At 36.6% G+C, this 9085-nt stretch overlaps 1 protein-coding gene across 3 annotated transcripts in view; it reads right to left on the bottom strand.

The window, feature by feature from the left end:
- Positions 1-4405: 4405 nt before the first annotated feature.
- LOC127514335 (uncharacterized) overlaps positions 4406-9085 on the bottom strand; it is a 28591-nt gene continuing 23911 nt past the window's right edge. For all 3 annotated transcript variants that reach the window (XR_007930600.1, XR_007930601.1, XR_007930599.1), the window contains 6 exons: positions 8983-9036; positions 8701-8754; positions 7941-7991; positions 6878-6954; positions 5982-6041; positions 4406-5862 (listed from right to left, as the gene is read on the bottom strand). The gene's annotated coding sequence lies outside the window, so the exon portion shown is untranslated. The remainder of the gene's footprint in view (positions 5863-5981; positions 6042-6877; positions 6955-7940; positions 7992-8700; positions 8755-8982; positions 9037-9085) is intronic.

The following is a 9085-nucleotide window of genomic DNA, read 5'->3' as shown; positions in this document are numbered from 1 at the left end:
AGTGTTCCAGGTACATTAAACATACTACTGTAATGCTTACATGGAGAGACTACCTTAGAATATCATGCACTTTTCCAACTAATCCTAAACTAACTTTTCTTCACGGAATAGTAAGTAAAGCCTTCTTTTTCCTCTTTATACAGAACATTTCCCTTACTATGATTCTGAAAGGAAACGCGCTGGGTGCCGCTATAGCAACGAACATAACTTTAACGCGCATCTGATTGATAGATAAACCGCACGCTCTTATTTCAGTGTTATTAATGTTGTAGTTACTTCAGCTGTTTCCTTCGTGCATTCAGTTTAACGACATTAGGTTCATCATTTCATTTATCATTCACTGGAACTGTGCGTATGCATTTAGACACTTACATTATGTGTTTGGTCCGTCCATGCATTAAATGCGCGCCCTTGAATAAGCGGGGTTTAAAAGCTCCTTCAACTGCTCATGTAATGTCAATGGTATGACCCATTTCCGTAAAACCTGAGTAGTTTATCTTATAGAAAATAACGGTGACGTTTCCACGCAATAAAAGCGTTTTATTGCAACAATAGTGACCACGCAATGACCTGGCAGCTTTATCAATGGCTTGCGCAGTGTGACTCAGGACTATTGCTATTATAAGAGCTGTCATCTGCTCATGTGAACAACAGTGGCCGTCCTGAGGAGAGCTCAAACGTGGGCTTCTCAATGAGAGCTACGGACGGATCGCGAGAGCAATCCAGTGAAAGGCGGTAAAGAGTGCAGCGCATGTCTGTGAAGGAGAGCTGTGAGGGCGCGAATGACGGCGCACAATGTCTCCATCAATTTGCGCATGTAGTAATTTAATGTTTATATATTTTAAAGCATTGAATTGCTATAGAATCGCGATTAATCCGATTCTTAACATTTTACATCAATTATTGACCGAAATTAACTATTCACGATTCAAAAAAACATGTTTCAAGATCGATGCATATGCATCGTCCGGATTTGTAATTGATGCATCGAGAAAACGAGTGAATCGTTACACCCCTACTTAAAGTCTATGTCGCTGCTATAGCGGCCTCCCATGCTCCCGTAGCAGGGCAGTCAATAGGTAGAAACAACCTTGTTGTTCGCTTCCTAAAGGGATCTAGGAGGCAAAACCCTCCTCGCCCCTGTACGGTTCCTACATGGGACCTGTCTTTGGTTCTTAGAGGTCTTAAGGGCCCTCCTTTTGAACCACTCCAGACTGCTGACTTACGTCCCCTATCGCTAAAAAAACACCTTATTGCTAGCCTTAGCATTGGTTAAGCGAGTGGGAGATTTGCGCTCTCTGTGAGCCCCTCCTGTCTTGAATTCAGGGCTAACGACTACAAAGTCGTCCTGAAACCAACACATGGATACGTCCCGAAGGTCCTATCCAACCCTTTTAGGGTGCAGATAGGAAGTGCGGAGAGAATGACTACTTCCCAGGATGATCAGGAGTTGAACCTACTCTGTCCCGTCAGGGCCCTGAGGGCCTACATCGATCGTTTCGCCTCTTTTCGTCAGTCGGAACAACTTTTTGTCTGCTTCGGTGGCCGCACGAAAGGTCTTCTGGTCACGACGCCCAGGTTATCCAGATGGATAGTCGATGCTATAGCGCTCGCTTACTCCTCCTTAGGCCTGCAATGTCCTATAGGTGTTAAAGCGCACTCCACAAGAGGCATGGTCCACTGGCATGTCCATCGCGGAAATCTGTGAGGCGGCCGGCTGGCGCCGTCCACATTTGTCAGGTTTTATAACCTAGACGTTCTCTCTGCATAAGCCTCACCAATGTGACCAGCTTATGAACCTTGGCTACGGCCCTGACCAAGTCCAGGTAGTTATGTATTTTTCTGTTCCCTATATATTGTTGTTATCAGCCACACCCTGCTTCATTAGGAAATGCAACTTTTCTGTGATAGTTGTACCTCTTCTGCTTATAAGAGTAATAATAATGAGAACACAACTGTGATTTGAAGATAAAGAAAAAACATTTTTATATATAAAAAAAGCTATCACTTGTTTTTCTCTATAAACCAGACATCTTTCTGGTTTATAGAGAAAAACAAGTGATAGCTGTCTGGTTTATAGAGAAAAACAAGTGATAGCTTTTTTTTTATATAAAAAAAAAAATGTAAAAGATAGCTTGTAGATAAATTGGAGGAAAACATGTTTGAATCATAGAAAGTAAGATAGCTTGTCTGTGTGAAAACAGTGAGAAAAGAGAGTTATAAGGGAGAACTTTTTTATATAAAAAAAAAATGTATGATAACTTGTCTGTGTGAAAACAGCGAGAAAAAGAGAGTTATAAGAGAGAACTTTTTTGTTTTATTAAGAATATGTTTATAAAGTAAGTCCCTACAACTGTTGTTTTAAGATTTTAATAAAGCATGCTAGTAGAATAGTAAAGACATAACATGTATTAGTAAGAAAGGCAGTTATTACCATTGAAGTATGTCTTGAAGACGAAGTGCAGGACACAGCAAAGGAGAAGAGTCCGAGAACAAAGAGACAAGGCCTTTATATATAGATTCAGATGAGGGGAATTCCAAAGATGACCTCAAGAGGTGAGAGTCTATAAAAGGCTGGGACGTGAAGAGAACAGGAGAGGCTTCTTCGCACCTGAGGCTGCTTCTCTGACACCAGAACCAACGCCGATGATGCCTCCATCGCTAAAATTGCCTTGACTGAAGAACTTTTTGATATTTATACTTTATTTAATTACTTGTATAGAATGTTTGTATAATATATATAATGCTAGAAATACTATTGTAATAAATAAATGAACTTATAACTTTATAATTAAACTCGGCCTCATGTGGCATTAATTTAAGTCGTTTAGCCTGAACAGAACATGGAGAAGTCTTCTGTCCGATTGTAAGTATCTTAAAATGCTTATAAATTAGATCAGATTTGACTTACTTACCTAACCTGAGAATAATAAAGAATAAGGTAAAGGTGTTTAGAGACGCACCATAAAACATGGCACCCAACGTGCCCGGGGCAGATTGATCATCAATTACTGTCCATGATTGATGACCAAATTGCTCGACAGTTGGCTTAATACTCGCTCTTATGTTTAATATTTAGAGCATGAGATAAGAAGTTAGTGAGGAAAAAACTATATCCTGTTAGACCCAAAAAGTATAGAATAATTCTAAGACAAATTATTTGATTCGACCCAGAAAGGGTTGAATGCGCACATGAAAAAGAATAAACTGTACAAGAAGGCTGTACAGTTTATTTAGCCAATAGATGTGAGATAAGATCTCATATGGCAAGTCTCAGAGAGGCTAGCAATAGAGACAGGGCTTTCTGTCAGGGGACGCCTCACTAACAGAAAGCCAGACTCTTCAAGTTTATACGAGTAATATGCTTGAATGAGAGAAAAGTATCTTTAAAAGTGAAAACGTTGATTAAAGAAACTGAATTGGGTAAGCTGATCCTTTGGATCCCGTCCAGATAGAATTAGAAAAAGAGCAAAATACTCAAAAAAGAGTTAAAAAGCTAAAACGTTTTAAAACGGGTGAAGAATAAAAATGAAATGGTGAATGTAGGATGACTACAGTTTAACATGGAAAATTTAGAAGAAATAAAAAATATAGCCTACTGTGGGTATTAGAGAGCTAAAGAGAGTGCAGGAAATAAAATGAGAAATGTATATTGTTAAAAGTATCACAACATTATAATAAGATACTGAGAATTTACTAAAATATATAAAAGAGAAAATATAAAATATTATTGGGATAGATAGAAGATCCATATTAGCCTGGGAAAAAATGAGAAGAACATAAAATGAAAGGATTGTTGGAAAATTAAATAGAAAAAAAAATAGATGGTAGGCAAAGTGATAATGAAACGGGCAAGCCCAGGGCAAAAAATGTTAGGTGGATGAGTGTTTAGAGAGAAAGGGGCCTCATTTATAAAAAGGTGCGTACGCACAGATTAGATCTAGGAGTGCGTGTACGTTTAAATCCACGACACCACTCATATGTCTAAAAACTGCTTAGAGTAACATCAGAGTCTGAGCAGATTTTCCTTGTCAGAGTATAGCAGGTTTTTGAAATCTAAGTAATAGCTTTCACACCTGAAAGAGAGGCATATGCGTGTTTTCTCATGTGCGTACGTTTATCCTATGAATCATACGTACACACGGATGAGAAATGATCGTAAGATCAAAAATATACACAACATTTAAAAACGAGGCCATCTGTGTATACCTTTGAGAGGAGCAACAGCGCAGGCAAGATCTGGTTTCTGTTAATCGAGCTAAAGCAAAAGCCTACTGTTAGACAGGACTGCTGTGAATAAGCTTTGTGTGCAGAGCAAGTTTAAAGTTTAAAACTAAAACCGCAATAATAATTGAGATAAGACAATAAAAAGTAGAAAGTAGGCTAAGTAGAACTAAGAGGCAAGTAGGATAGATACATTTAACTTTAATTGGGACAAGACAATTTAAACAACCAGCAAAATTTGTAATTGATATGTGAAATTACAGACGTAACTGAAAATTGATAAACAGTAAGTCTGTTAAAAATTACAAATTAGAGAAAACAGAACAAATCTAATAAATAAAAGTGATAAGCAGGAAATAAGCAGATACTGCTTATTTAAGTAATGTTAAGTTATGATAACTTGATATCTTTATTAAGGACAACATTGGGGTTTACAGTGTAAGTGAGTGAAAGCAATAGGACATTGTTTAATTTGTATCGTCTTTACCCTTGTTTAGTTCTAATTAATGCTCTTTAATGTGATGTGCGTTCTTTTATTTCTTTAATACAAAGTGTTTGAATTCTGCCGTTACATATTATACAAACAATACAAATGCTTGCGCGCTCCTTTCAATCATGAAATGCGTGGAAATATATATATATTTTTTTTTTTCACCATACAAGATTAATGTTGGGAAACTTAAATTGGTAGATTAAGTTCTCTATTTGTGATCGACTGTACTTTTGTGGAAGTAATCACAAAAATTTCGTGCTGTGTGCACTGCATTGATAGAGGCTAAAGTGAAAGTTGTTTTATGCTATGAAGCCATTTGAAGCTTCTGCCTTTCAAACGCGCCTAATTTAAATATTGTGCGGGAAACAGAAATCCGATCAGTTATCCAGATACAGAGGCCACTTAATGTGAACAAATATAAACGTGCTGTGTCCTGATTGGCTAATGATCTGATCTGCTTGATCGGATCACGGTGATCACATATTAATGCCAAGTGTAAACGCAGCCTTAGGGGTGTACTCACTTTTGCACACTCCCTACTAAAAGATACAATATAATATTTACAAAAATGTGAGTAGTGTACTCACTTCTGTGAGATACTGCATACATATACATATAATTTCTTTTCCTTTTTTTTTTTTTTAAATACAAATGCAATGACAATACAGGTATCGGTACTCTGTATCAGCAAGTACCAAAAATGATTTTAAATTAAATGAGACAGAACTAGAAGTAGTATTCTAGTATTCTACTCTTCTATTCTGAAGTAATTCTGGTCCACGCTGTTAACACAGTAGAGAGGATTCTTTCCCCTTTTGTCTGCTCCACAGATGAATAGTCTCCTTTCAATCTCTGCAAGCATTTCTAGACAACAGCAATTAGAGTAAATTCAAAATCTGTTCAGTGCCTGCTTTCAAAATTACAAACAACCATTTGTACTTGTTAGAAACTCTTTGCGTAGGGCACCAGTGTCTATGCCTGCTTCCCCAAAGAAGGTAACCTTTAGTCTGGATTTAGGGGAAGATTTCTTTTGACGCTGCCACTGTTGCATGCCTCTAATGAAGATGTCGATTCGTGACACGCAGATGGAAAAGGTGTTGGTTTCATCAACTCTACAGCTGATTGAATTCAAAATGTCCCCAGAACTTGAAAAAAAATTAGAGATGTTTTGAATTACAGAGTGATATACACATACATATACTGTATTAAATCAGTGCAGCAAAACAAAAATAAAGTTACAATTTCCTTAATATACTAATTTCACCTTTGAAAGGTCTCTGTAGGAAGACTTAACTTGTCGTTCTCATCCTCAGGTTCTGCAGATCTGCAAACATAAAAAAAGAAATATTACTAATTACTATTGTTAGCTAATTTCATAAAACAAATGAATTGAGAATATTGAATACTAATAGCCTAGTACAGGGGTCAGCAACCTATAGGTTGACATGTATGCCAACATTAGCATGCACAGGGTCAATTGCTGGCACGTGAGCAAATGGGAGAGAGGTGTATGCAGGTCATTCAGATAAAGTACCTTGCACCTGCATACAGATCTACATTTTGATATAATCATTCCTCATAGTATTTAAACACTGCTTGTTTAAAGTTAGGAACTATAAGTAAGGTATAATCCACAGCTAGCTGTGCATTAAATGATTTTATTGCACACCTTCCAGCCAATCAGAATCAAGTATTCAGACAGATCATGGTTCAAGTCAAATTTAAAGGAGCACCTCTGACAAACAGTTAGTGTGATCGATGCGGAACACACACACACACACACACACACACACACACACACACACACACACAACACACACACAAACACACACACGTCCGTATGAATGACATCTTGCAGCTTATATTTAAATCCGATCACTCAAACCACTTCAAGAGGTGTTTTGAGACAAATTACAAATGAAACTAGACAAGTATAAAAGCATCTTGTTGAAGCCACATGTAACTTTTACTTCTCCCAAAAAAGTAAAAATAAATAAATAAAAGGAGTGTAAGCAATGTTATACAGATATTACAGTACTATACTGCAACACACATTGCCACAGATGGGCTATGGCCTGCCTTAGAGGAGTTGCTCTCCAGGCACACTGAATAACTAGACAACTAGAGTTTGCTGACCCCTGGCCTAGTAGATGTGATTACCGTAATCCACAGTCTGATGCATGAATCTCAATGATATCACTATCGAACGTGTTCTTGCACACTGGACATTCAGCAGTCTGATGCAAATTAAAATGCAGTTGAATTAAAATAAACATAACATATACCAAGGCAGCATCCTCCAAAAATTAGCTTGAATTAATTGTGGTCACACTTTATGTTAGGTGTCTTTAACTACTATGTACTTACATAAAAAAGTCATTTTGGCGTCATGCCTCAACCATTACAATTGGTGCCTTCGCACCTTCGGTGCTTGGCCACTAATTACATAGATTGATTACAGCTGTAAGTACATGCAGGTATTTTATTTATTTTTTTTAATTATTAGTACAACATAAACATGTATGTACACAATAAGTGCATCGTATCAAATGATTACTTTAAATGTAAACACACAGTAAAGACACTTAAAGGAACACTCCACCTTTTTTGAAAATAGGCTAATTTTCCAACTCCCCTAGAGTTAAACAGTTAAGTTTTACCGTTGCGATTTTCTAGGCCGATATGGCTAGGAACTATACTCTCATTCCAGCATAATAATCAAGGAACTTTGCTACCGTACCATGGGTGCAGCAGGCCCAATGATATTACGCAGCGCCTGTGACCCCCTGCTTGCACAGGGAGCGTGCCTTGCAACCATGGAGACATTTGTGAGAGACGCTGCGTAATATCATTGCGCCTGCTGCAGCCACGGTACGGCAGCAAAGTATAATCATAATATCGAAACTCTTTGGTCATTTTTGAGCGAGATGCTAGCGGTCTAATCAGATTCAATGAACTATGCTAAGCTATGCTAAAAGTGGTACCGCCAGACCCGGAGATCAGCTGAATGGATTCGAAAACGGTAAAACTCAACTGTTTAACTCTAGGGGAGTTGGAAAATTAGCATATTTTCAAAAAAAAGAGGTGTGTTCTTTTAATATAAAGTGAGACCAGAATTGTATGAAAATTCTGCCATTATTTACTGTCATATTCATTAAATGTCACATTTTGATGTCTGGGTGTACAACTCTGAATGTACATTACAAGAAAACAACCTCATCACCTTCTCTGTCCAGATTTCAGAGGTGCCCGATTCAGGGAACTTCTGTAATTCCTACAAAAGGAGTAGCATAAACATCTAACTGGTGTTTTGAGAGCTCATAAAACATTAATGTAGGGATGCAACGATCTATTGGCTAATAATGTCACCATCAGTATAATTATCATTTTTTTCCATGACGACATATTTAAAAGGAATCCTGACATAAGTTTTTTTTAGCAAATATTTAGTTAGTATTCAGTGGTATCCAACAGTTTATAAGATGTAAACAAACACAAGGACATTCATAAGAAGCAAATCTTACTATAAAAGTACTTTTACTTACTATTAATGAGTTTTGATCCATAATATAAATGACACTTACATGAGGCTTTTCAGAATTCAGTCAATGTTAATGAGAGTTAAAAATATCCAAGAAGTTAACAAATTTAATATTCAGAATTCAGTTATTGTGAGTAAAAAACAAAAAAACAAATTCATTTTCTGTTTATAACTTGGACCAGTAACTAACATGGAAAACATGTTGATATGGAGATAATAAAAGTTATTTACAGTTTTACAGTTGTGTAATCATTAATTTGGAACAAGGTACAAAAAACAAAACAAACAAACAAAAAAAACCCTGAAAGATGTCATTCTACATAATTGGACATCAGAATTGATGCATCCCTACATTAATTACATTTACACGTAAGTTTAGCTTGTGCAAGTTTAGTTGAACAAAATTCTTTCAACAAACAAATAAGAAAACACAATCCCTCACATTTTCAGTTCGAATGTCCATAGAATTTTCTTGCAGTGGGGACTTCTCCAAATCCTACAAAAGAAAAATATAACTTAAAAAAGAACTTTAACCCTCTGGTTGTGTTCAAGTCATTTTGACCAAGAGAAGATTCTTCTCCCCACCTCCCTCCCCATAAAAAAAAAAAAAAAAAAAACCCTACTAGTTAATGTTATATAATTTAAATAAACCTTACTGCTTTTGCTCACAGGTTTTTTTAATATAATAAATATATACCTGTATACTGTATATAGTACTTCCTACCTTTTCAGTCAAAAAGGAATTTGAGTTGTTGGCTTCTGGAGACCTCTCCAGTTCCTGCACGGCACAATATATCTGGTGTTTTCAGAATTTATAAAAATTTAAA

Source organism: Ctenopharyngodon idella, chromosome 6 (genome assembly GCF_019924925.1).
Source record: "Ctenopharyngodon idella isolate HZGC_01 chromosome 6, HZGC01, whole genome shotgun sequence".
In the NCBI taxonomy this organism is placed as follows: domain Eukaryota; kingdom Metazoa; phylum Chordata; class Actinopteri; order Cypriniformes; family Xenocyprididae; genus Ctenopharyngodon; species Ctenopharyngodon idella.
Note: the sequence above shows the minus strand (reverse complement) of the source record. Positions and strands in the feature narration are given on the sequence as shown.